Raw genomic sequence first — 12,453 nt, 5'->3', positions numbered from 1 at the left:
TCACAAAGTGCTGTGTGGTTAAAATTAATCAAGCATTACACACAATCTCATATCAACAATGTGGGAGTGGCGGCGCCTAACGGCAGCGGCTCGACTACAGTCGTCTGTCTTTTTTTATTTTTTGTCTTGTTAAATGTATGTCTTTGAGTCAGTTTTTATTATTTTTTTTAGCTGTGTATATGTGGGTGGTGGTGGGGGGGGGGGGCTGTGGGGGAAACCGTTAATCTCTTCCCTGTGCGGGGACCCGACTATTCCCTGTCGGGTCTCGGATGTCGTTGGGCCTAACATCGTGGAGCCGGCGTCAACCTCCGGCCGGGACTAACCTGAGGGCTCCAGTTGCAGAGCCTGCGGAACTGACATCGCGGAGCTGGCCAACTTCGGAGCAGGAAGAGCTGTGGTGGCGCGCGGCTGCGAACCGACTTTTGGAGTTCGGAGGCACCGGCCGCAGACCCGGTGGACGGGAACATCGGGAGCTCGCAGGTCCCTGGTGGGAGACCGCTTTTCCGAGCTCCGCAACGGCGACTTCTCCCGCTGGAATCGCGGGTTTGAAGGACATGGAGCCGGGGCCTAACATCGCCCGGCGTGGCTTAAACGGCCTCAGGACTTACCATCGCTCGCCGGGGGCTTTAACATCGGAGCCCCAGTTCGCCTCGACACTGCAGTTGGACTGCTGAACCACGGGAGAAGGAACAAAGGGAAGAGATAAAGACTTTGCCTTCCATCACAGTGAGGAGATGTTGGAGACTCACTGTGATGGATGTTTATGTAAACTATGTTAAGTGTGGGTCTTGGATTGTGTTTGTACTGTAAAAAAAACTGTAGAAATGGAATTTCGTTCAAACCCAGGTTTGAATGACAATAAATAGCATTCTATTCTATTCTATTCTATTCAGTACAACTCACATCCCACAGTCGTGGTGCAGGCCTTAGGTGAGCTGTTTTGGTCTTTATTAATTCTATTAATGATATTTGGTTTCATTCAATTGCAGTCACATTGAAAGCACAAGAACAATAGAGTCATGGATCTGTCCAGCACAGCCCTCCTCCCCACCTTGTCCATACTGACCAAATTGGTGTACTGGGTTACACATTTGCAGGGCTGCCAACTCTCAAGAAGGTAGCATTATTGTCATTTTTCACTCAACTATTATGTTTGTTTACCTCACTGACTATTTCTAACCTCCCCCTCCCCCATTCCAAATGCCTTTGACAGGTTGAATAGAAATGTCCCCAATCTCATTGTTTTATTAATTGAACATATAGATGAACATCCTCAAGGAGTGTAATCAGATGGAAACTGATTCAGAGCTTGTTCAAAGAAGGGGCATATTTTAAAGGAGTGACAGAGATACTTGCAGGGGAATGTGTGAGGAGGTTATTATTTGTCTTTAGTTTTAGCTTGAACCAGGACATCTGAAGATTCAAAGTTTAATATAGTAATTGTGCTGATACTGGCTCCAACCAACCATGTAATGAATATCATACATTCCGGAGGTTTTATTTTTCTGATGCCGTTTAAACTTCACTTGGATTTCAATCACTTAAATGTAAAAGTAATTGGGAATGGGGAGCATTGGAACAAAAATCTGCCCTCGGTACATATTAACTGTAAAATAATAATGTATGCATGTAGGTAGGTGCAATCAAAACAAAGATATTTTCATCATTATTGTGTTATGAATACCACAGAAAATATTATGTACTCTCAAGATTACATTTAATAGAATAATATTGCTTAAATATATAGTTATCGGACTTCGGAATAGTTATTGCATTTCGGAAAAGTCCCAACTGAGAGAAAGACAGCAAAATACTGAAAATATTGGGGGTGAAAATGACTTCAGAACTGTTGTTAGGAAAATTAAGGAAATGGTAACAGAATACTTTTACAGCTGAGTGAGTATAATTTTATGGTTGAGAAATTGTGTTCAACCAATTGATGAGTTCTTTGACAAAGTAACTAGCATGTTAGATAACAAGGAAGCCAATGAATGTCGCAAATTTTGTTATACACAATTTGGTCTGTGAAGTGCCCCATAAAAGATTACCGCATTAGATAAGCATCTGTGGACTTGAACGTAATAGGTTAAGTCCAGGGGATCAGATATAGGGCTTTATGTGTGGGCCAGATATATTGTCAGTGCAGCGGGGCTAAGAGCAAGGTGAAGTGTGCATCAGTAAAGGTCTGAAATAGTACAAAGCTCGGACAATGGGAGTGTTCAGCACTGGGAACCTAAGCAGGTAAGCAGCTATGATCAGGGTAGAATAGGCGGCCAGGAGTAAGGCTGGACAGGGTCAGGAATGAGAGAAGGTATGCAACTGGAGTCAGGTTCAAGAAGAAACTGCATATGCTGGAAAATCAAAGGTAGACAAAAATGCTGGAGAAACTCAGTAGGTGAGGCAGCATCTATGGAGCGATGGAAATAGGCAACGTTTCGGGCCAAAACCCTTCTTCAGACTGATGCAGGGTGGGGGGGGGGGGGGGGGGGGGGAAGAAGAAAGAAAGAGGAGGAGTCAGAAGGCTGAGGGAGAGCTGAGAAGGGGTGGAGACAGCAAGGGCTACTGGAAATTGGAGAAGTCAATGTTCAAGCCATGGGGTAAGGGTCAGGATTAGTACCAGGTGTGCAGTGAGACCCAGGTTGGTCAACATGGGCCAAGTGTTTGAATATAATCTGATTTCCATACATGAATATACTAAGATCATTCATGTGCTGCACCTGTTGATCAGAGCCTGGCTCTACTGTGGAATGTAATTAGGAATGTAATTTAGCCTAACCTTATTCATAGCTAATCCAATTTAAAGCATAAATATTGCATTCAAGTGTAAATTGAAATACTTGCTTCAGTATGCACCAGATTGCACAATTTCAAGCTGAAAAATGCAAAAGCTCTGTACCAATGGGAGGGGGCACCTCCCTCCCACACTCCCACCCCCCACACTCTCCTCCCTCCACCCTCCCCCCCCCCCCCACACTCTCCTCCCTCCACCACCCCCCCCCCCCTGTCGCTACGCTCCGTCGGGCTTGGTCTCGCAATTTCTCACTCCCAACTCTCACCCAATGTTAGCAGCCCTACATTTGGCTGCATTTGGCCTATAACTCTCTGAACCCTTCTAATCCACATATGTATCCAAATGTATTTCAACATTTGTAATTGTATCTGCTTCTGTAGCTTTCCCTGGCAGCTCATTCCAGATACATACAAGCTGCCAGAGGAAGCTACAGAAGCGGATACATTTACAAATGTTATTAATGTCCAGATATGGACTAACCTCTGGATGAATAAGTTCCCCTGAGATCCCTCTGAAATATCTTCCCCCTCACCTTAAGCCTATGCCCTCATAATTTAGAATCATTTTCCATATGAAAAAGAATGCGAGCATTTACATTATCCATGCCCCTCATGATCTAGTGTACGTCAATAAGGTCACCTCCTCAGCCTCCAATACACCGAAGAAAAAAGTCCCAACCTATTCAACCTCACCCTATAAATTACACCTGCAAACTCTGGTAATATTCTGGTGAACAAATCTCCACTAAACCATATCCTTCAATGTAGTAAAATATTCATTCATCACAGCAATGCGCTCTGATGTTTAACCCTTAACCCCCATCTAGAATCAATGCTGCCGATTCATTTAAATTAAAACAGCAGCTATCTAGCATGTAGGCCTCAATAATGGGGAGTTTGTTTGCATAGGCAGGATCCTGGCCAGACAGCTGATGATGGAATAAAAATCAATATGAATTCCTGTGAGAAATGACTGTGTTCGGCTTTTGTTTTCTCCTTAACGAAAAAACCATTAGTTCTAGACGGTCTGTGACATGCTACTTAATGCCATTGAACAGTCAGGCTTTTTCTACCTAATTTCCTGAGCATTAGCCCTGGGTCAATGCATTTTATTTTCAGATCAGCTGCACCCTAATCCATAAACATTACCCTGTACACCAGAATTCCTTCATACAGCTCAGTACTATCGCTCAGCCCAATGTTACTGAAATATTTGTATCTCATTGGGAACATTTCAGTATTCTTCAGTAGGTATTCAATTTAAACAGCACCTTTAAAGGCAATTCCAGTATTCGGATTGATAATGGCTTTGGGAAAGAATTTAATTCACCTCAACTTCAATTCAGGACCTGCTTGAGTCGTGTGGGATTTAGGCTCAGGTAGCTTTCAGTATAAAGTCTCAATACCACCTGACGTGCACACAATTTTAAATCTTTGCTTTGTGATTAACCAATACCAATGGCAAAAGCAATATGAAGAGAAATGGAAAGAATGCAAAACGGAATCATTTCATGCAATATTTATGATACTGAGGCTGAGATTAACAGATATTGAGGTTTATTTATAAATTTATATGAATTAAAGTACAGAGATGGCAAAATGTAGAATAATTGTTTCCATGTTGTGCTGACATTTTGGTCTTCCATTAATTCTCACATTACTTGATCAAATAATAACCATTCTCAAACGTCACGTGCAGCAAAAAATCATGGGCTTCGAACATAATATTCCCTGGACTCTAAAATTGGTATGGAATAAAGCATCAATTTGCCATCATTTTTTTTTTAAGCATTCGCCTATTTTATTAAGTATGCATTTATTTTGAATGTTGAAAGGAACTTTTGACAAAATAAGATAAATGATTTTCGGGCAGAGTATAAAAGATGATTTGTTCTAATAGTTGACAGGGAATTGTTTGAAGTAACGCATCTCACCTTTCGCAAAACACAAAATGCTGGATACAATACAATACAATACAATACAATTCAATTTATTGTCATTTGGACCCCTTGAGGTCCAAACGAAATGCCGTTTCTGCAGCCATACATTACAAACAAATAGACCCAAGACACAACATAATTTACATAAACATCCATCACATTGCTGTGATGGAAGGCCAAAAAAACTTCTCTCTCCACTGCACTCTCCCCCCCGATGTCAGAGTCAAAGTCAAAGCCCCCGGCGGGCGATGGCGAATTGTCCCGCGGCCATTAAAGCCACGCCGGGTGATGCAAGGTCGCGCACCGGGTCTTTGTGTTAGAGCCCCCGGCGTGCGCTCGCAGTCCCGCGGCCATTCCAAGCTGCGCGGGGCGGTGCTGTAAGGCCCCGCTCCAGGAGCTCTTCTACCCCGCAACTCGGGCGGGAGAAGTCGCCGTTGCGGAAGCCCCGAAAAGCGGTCTCCCTCCAGGGACCCACGGGCTCCCGGTGCCGCTCGCCAGACCCGCAGTTGCAGCCACCGGAACTCCGGGGGTCGGGTCGCAGCAGCGTCCACCACAGCTCCACCCGCTCTGGACTCGGCCAGCTCCGCGACGGTGAGGTGAGTAGTCGGCACCACAGCCCCCGGTCTTCCTGTTGGAGGCCGCTCCTCGTTGCGGCCCCAACGACAACGGAGACCCGACAATGAAAAGGTCGGGTCTCCCGTGCAGGGAGAGATTTAAAAGTTACCCCCACCCCCCCACACCACCCCCACCCCCCCCCCCCCCACACACATACCCCAACAAAAAATAACAAAAACTACATAAAAACAAAGACATAAAATAATAAAAACGCAGACGGACTGCAGAGGCCGCTGCTGACGAAAGTTGCACCGCCCACCGAATAACTCAGCTGGAGTAACTCAGCAGGGCAGACAGCATCCGTGGAGGGACTGGATAGGTTACCAGCTGCTATAAGACTTTATAATGAGCATAAATAACTGCACTTTTTTAAAATTAATTGTATTTTAACTTGTATTTTAACGTATTTTAACTTGTTATGTATGAAAGCGTGGTGTTATGTTTGTCTTGAAGCTGTCGTGGCACTGTAATTTCCTGAAAAGGATTATTAAAGGAATAATCTAATCTAATCTAATCTAGGTTACATTTCAAATCGGGACATGCCATCAGGCAATCCCCTTTGTTTTGTGCTTCAAGGTGAAGGTTGACAATGTTGGAAATGTTTCTAACAACACAAACCAAACATTAGACAGATATAAATCTCTGTCCATTCAACAGCAATTTTAATGTTAAAATGTCTCAGGATGCCTAGCCAAGATGGAAGAAAAAATTGCCAGACAACATGCCTTAACTTGCACAAGGCATTGGTCAGCCTGCTTATCTATTGTATTGTATAGTTTGGGTCATCATGCCATAGGAAAGATGCCATTAAGCTGAAAACAGCACTGAAAAGATTAACCAATATGTTGCCAGGATTCGAAGGATTGAGTTGGTCAGCTGGAACTTTATTTTTTGGTGTCTGATGGGTGATCTTAAAGTGTATAAAATCATGAGGGCTATGATAGATGAATGCACACTGTCGTTTTCCCAGGTTTGGGGAAATCAAGAACTATAGTAGCAATGTTACAAAATTTTGAGATTTTAAAAATCGTCTGCCATTTATCCCATCAGATAAAGCATAAAATAAGTTTAATTTGACTTTCATATCTTCAGTATTAAAAAAGTTATGGCCATTTTCATACTCGGAAATTAGCATCTTGTTCCCTATTGCTTTTGCATTGACTTAACACAAAAGCTGTGATCGAGGACAGTCAAAAGCCCATAACTTTCTTAAAAATTAAGAGAACTGAATGAAAATTTCAGTTATTATAGATTGAAGCATTCTGAAACAAATATAAAACATCTTACTTGGATGACCTGAAATTAAAGCATATAATTAGTTAATTACCTCATTGTAGTCAATTACAAAATTGACCGTTGTGACGGAAATAGTACTAAACACCCAGACTGCCTTGAAAATTCAAAAATGTGATATTCTCAAGATCAGAACTTTAATATTATTGTATTATATGCTGTAAGTCAGTAACAGATAGGTAAAGGAAGGCTGTCATATAACATGATATAGATCAGCTATAGAAATGGCAGAGAAATGGCACATGGAGTTTAACCCGAGCAACTGTGAATGTGGTTCTTTGGGAGGTCAAATGAATGGGGAAAATATACAATTAATGGCATGACCCTTCACAGCATTTGGGGTCCAAGTCCGTAACTCTCTGACAGTGGCAATACAAGTACATGGAATAGTAAAGGATACATACGGTATGCTTGCTTTCATAAATCGGGTATTGGGAATCATGATGCCGCTTTATAGGACTTTGGTTAGGGTGCATCTGGAGTATTGAATGCAGTTCTGGTTGTTCCATTACAGAAAGCATGTGGAGGCTTTGGAAAAGGTGCAGAGGAGGTGTAGCAGAATAATGCATGGATTAGTGGGGGGGGGGGGGTGGTATTAGCTAGAGGCAGCAGTTGAACAGATTTGGATTGTGTTCTGTGGAACACTGGAGGTTGCGGGGTGACCTAATAGAAGTATATAAAATGATGAGAGATTTCGATAGGGTAGACAGACCCTATTTTCCCAAGGAATCGTAGGCAAACACTAAAGGAGATGTACAGGGCAGCTTTTTTGCACAGAGGGTGGCGAGTGCCTGGAACAGTGTGGGGTGTGATGGAGGGGAATAGGGGGAAAACATTTTTCAGTCACTTACCTCGACGGAGATGCGACTTTTCTCCTTGTCGCAGCTTCGCCCCCCTCATGGCTTAACAACTGGTTTGGTGCGGCCTTTCTCAGAGACTGGCCTAGAGCTTCAGTGGCAGGCGCAGCGGACTTACCATCGCTGAGCGGAAGAAGTGCTCCGACTGCTGGCCTGCGGACTATAACATCGTGAAGCCGTGGTCTGCGGAGCTTCTAGACGCTGGCACGGCATGGACTTTCCATCGTGGAGCAGGGCGATCCGTTGCCAGGGATTGCCAGAAGAAGTGCTCCGACTGCCGGCCTGCGGCCTATAACATCGTGAAGCTGCAGTCTCCGCTACGAAAGTGGCTGATTCGGGGACTCCAAGCCGCGGAATGTGTGTTCCGATCTGTCCCGATGTCGGAGTTTCGATCATCCCGACGAGAGGGCTTGTACATTGTGCCGTCTGTAGCGACGACTATGGCGGATTCATGGCCTCGACCACGGATGAACAAAGGAGTAGGATTGACTGAACGTTATTGCCTTCCATCACAGTGAAGAATGTTGATTCCACTGTGGTGAATATTTATATGACATTCTATTGTGCATTGTGCTCTTTTTGATTGTATGGCTGCATGTTAACTCAAATTTCACTGCACCTTAATTGGTGCATGTGACAAATAAATGTGAACTTGAACTTGAACGCAGTGCTGGCTTTGGTGGTCGAGGCAGATATAATAGTGGCATTTAAGAGACTTTTGGATAGGCATATGGATCTGCAGGGAATGGAGGGATCTGATTTATACCAGATTCAAGTTTCTTCCCAGCTGTTATCAGATAACTGAATGGTCCTCCCATCAGCTAGAGTGTAGTTCTGACCTCCCATCTACCTCATTGAAGACCTTTGAACTATTTTTAATCAGACTTTATTGAACTATAGTTTTTAGTGTTAGAGATACAGCATGGAAACAGGTCCTTTGGACCACCGAGACTGCGTGGACCAGCGACCACACACATTAACACTATCCTACACACACTAAGGACAATTTACAATTTTACCAAGCCAATTAACTACAAACTTGTACGTCTTTGTAGTGTGGGAGGAAACCGGAGCTCCCGGGGAAAACCACGCAGGTCACGGGGAGAACGTACAAACTTTGTGCAGACGGCACCCGTAGTCGGGATCGAACCCGGGTCTCTGGCAGCAGCTCTACCGCTGTGCCGCCATAGTCATACAGTGTGAAAATAGGGCCTTTGGGCCAACTCGCCCACAACAGCCAGCAATGTCCCAGCTACACTATTCCCACTTGCCTGCACTTGTTCCATATCACTCCAAACCTGTCCTATCCATGTATCTATCTAATTGTTTCTTAATCGATGGGACAGTTCCAGCCTCAACTACCTCCTCTGGCAGCTTGATCAATACACCCACCACCCTTTGTGTGAAAAAGTTACCCCTCGGATTCCTATTAAATCTTTTCCCCTTCACCTTGAATCTATGTCCTCTGGCCTTCGATTCTCCTCCTCTGGGCAAGAGACAGTGCATCTAACTGATCTATTCCTCTCTTGATTTTGTATGATCTCCCCTCATCCTCCTGCGCTCCATGGAATAGAGACCCAGCCTACTCAACCTCTCCCTATAGCTCACAATCTCTAGTCCTGGCAACATCTTCGTAAATCTTTTCTGAACCCTTTTAAGCTTGACAATATATTTCCTATAACATGGTGTCCAGAACTGAACACAATATCTATCTGCGACTCGACCTTCAAGGAACCGTGCACCTGTGCTCCTAGATCCCTCTGCTCTACAACACGCCCCACAAGCCTACCATTTACTGTGCAGCTCCTGCCCTTGTTCGACATCCCAAAATGCAACACCTCACACTTTTCTGTATTAAATTCCATCAACCATTCCTGTGCCCACCTGGCCAATTGATCCAGATCCTGCTGCAATCTTTCACAACCATCTTCACTATCTGCCAAACCACAAACTTTTGTATCATCAGCAAACTTGCTAATCTTGCCCTGTATGTTCTCATCCAAATCATTGATGTAGATGACAAACAGTAATGGGCCCAGCACCGAACCCTGAGGCACACCACGAGTCACAGGCCTCCAATCAGAGAAGCAACCTTCCACCATCACCCTCTGCTTCCTTCCAGGAGCCAATTTGATGTCATTCATCTTTCTCTCCTTGGATCCCATGCGATCAAACCTTCCAGAGCAGCCTACAGTGTGGAACCTTGTTGAATGCCTTACTGAAGGCCATGTACACTACATCTACAGCTCTGCCCTCATCAACCTTTTTGGTTGCCAATTTTGTACTAAATGTTGTACACTTTATCCTTTATCTGTGCATTGTGGAGGGCTTGACTGTAATCATGTAGTCTTTTCTTTGACTGGATAGCACGCAAACAAAAGCTTTTCATGGTACCGTGGTGCAGGTGACAATAATAAATGAAACTTTTTAAAAGTAAAGCTGTGACAACAACTGCATGTGGATTCCAGAGCCCAAGCGGTTAATCTGAGGGGAACAGATCTGTGGTGCTGTCAAACCTGCCAGATGGATGAGCTGGGGAAAAGAAGCCATGGAAGACTTTGGAAAAAAACTCATCTTCTGCGTTTTGCATGAAAATGACTTGTGCCCCTCCCCTACAGCACTTACCTCATGCTGCGGACCATACCCTTGGGTCCTAACGGTGGCTTGACAGTCAAAGGTAGACACAAAATGCTCTCGTCGGGGATTCAAATCCAGGTTTCCCAACAGCTTAGGTTGCTGAGTACCATACTAATGAGGCCAGGTCATTAAATTCTGCCATGCTGCTGCCCCTGAATGGTTTGGCTGTTCATTTTGCCAGCCTGGGATTTTAAATGCAGTCTGCTGAACCTGGAAGTGACAAGGTCGTTTTCAGTAGGACTGAAGTGAAGGTAAGGACTCATTGCTGCCAAGAAATCATTACCACAATGAGGTTCACTCAAGGTTGACTTCTGGAGTAGTTTAGGTGTGGATAAGCATGCGTGTTCACAACATCAACTCCCATATCCAGAGCACTTGCCAAAGAACAGAAAGGAACACATGCATATTGGGTTTACTGATGCCAAGCCAGTTCCTGGTTTCAAAAGAGATTTTTATTTGTGTTGACTGACATATCATTAACAAAATCTGTTCACTAGCCCTTAAATTTTCAAATTCCCCTATCCCCGAGTAGCTATTAAAATTCAATCCTTTTGACTGATAAATAAATTTTGCATTAATCTCATGTTAAAATATTTATATCAAATTTGAATTAATAATAATTCTGCATGTAATTTAAAGTTGTTTAAAGTATTCTTTGTTCATTGAAGTTGTAATATTCTTGTAGATCCGTACAGAGTTATCAAATGATATAGATATCCAGAGTAGAATCATAGAACATACAACAGTACAGCCCAGGAACAGGCTCTTCAGTACAATGTCTGCACCGACCATTATGACAAATAAACAAACCCATCTGCCTGTGCGTGGGTTTTTAACTGGTCATCTGATTTCCTCCCACACTTCAAAGACGTACGGGTTTGTAGGTTAATTGGCTTCGGTAAAAATTGTAAATTGTCCCTAGTGTGTAGGATGCTAGTGCTAGTGTACGGATATTGCTGGTCAGCACAGACTCGGTAGGCTGAAGGGCCAATTACTACACTATGTCTCTAAACTAAACTAAACCTAAACATGGTCTGTAGCCCTCTATTCCTTGCCTGTTCTTGTGCCTATCTAATACCTCTTTAATGATGCTATCATACTTACTTCTACCATCACACGTTTCATCGCATGCCATTAACCCACGACTCCATACAAAATCTTGCCTCACATACCTCCTTTAAACTTTCTCCTCTCATCTAAAGCTATGCCCTCCAGTAATTGACAGTTCTACCTAAGGAAAAAGTATTTATCTCAACTTATCCATGTCTCTCATAATTACATAAACTTTTATCAGGTCTCAGCTCAACCTCTGACACTCGAGTGTAAATGATCCAATTTAGTCCAACCTCTCTTTATAGCTAATACCCTCTAATCCAAGCTCTAAAGCTGATAAAATTATTCTGCACCCTCTCCAAAGTCTCTCCATCCTTCCCACAGCATGGCAATGGGAACTGTACATAATACTTCAAGTATGGCTTAACCGAAGTATTATACAGCTACTGCATGACTTTCTGATGTTATATTCAATGCCACAACCGATGAAGGTATGCCTTCAAATATACCACCCTGTACATTTGTGTTGCCACTTTCAGGAATCTCTGGACTTGACCTCAAAGATCCCTCAGTGCAGCAATGCTGCTGAGTGTCTTGCAATTTACTGTACACTTTCCTCTTGCATTGGACATCCCAAAGTGCAAATCCTTACATTTTTCTAGAATAAACTCTAATAGCCATTTCACTGCTCATAATTCGAACTAATCTATATCTTGCTGGATCCTCTGGCAATATTCCTCGCTCCCCACAACTCCACCAATATTTGTGTCATCTGCGAACTTACAAATCAGACCACCTACATTTTCACCCAAATCATTAATATATGTTACATGTATATTACAGATGTCCCAGTACTGACCCTTGCAGAATATGACTGGTCACAGATTCAACCACTACCCTCTGCCGCCTATGAAAGATGCAATTTTGTCTTCAACTTAGCAACTCAACATGGATCCAATGTGAGCAGTGTACTATGAGGGACCTTGTCAAATGCTTTACCAAAGCCGATGTAGACACCATCCAATGCTCTTCTTCTTTCAATTATTTACAACACAATCTCAAAAAGTCAATCACATTTGTGAGATAGGTGCTCCCCCACACAAAACCATGCTGATGGTCCCCAAACAAGTGCTTGCACTTATTAGGCAAATAAATCATATCCCTAAGAATCTGCTCCAATAATTATCCCACCAATGAGGTGAGGCTCACTGCGTTATCCCCATTGTTCTTCTTAAAAAACGGAATAACACTGGTTATCTTTCGGGTCC

The sequence above is a fragment of the Amblyraja radiata genome, chromosome 2, assembly GCF_010909765.2.
Source record: "Amblyraja radiata isolate CabotCenter1 chromosome 2, sAmbRad1.1.pri, whole genome shotgun sequence".
NCBI lineage: Eukaryota > Metazoa > Chordata > Chondrichthyes > Rajiformes > Rajidae > Amblyraja > Amblyraja radiata.
Note: the sequence above shows the minus strand (reverse complement) of the source record.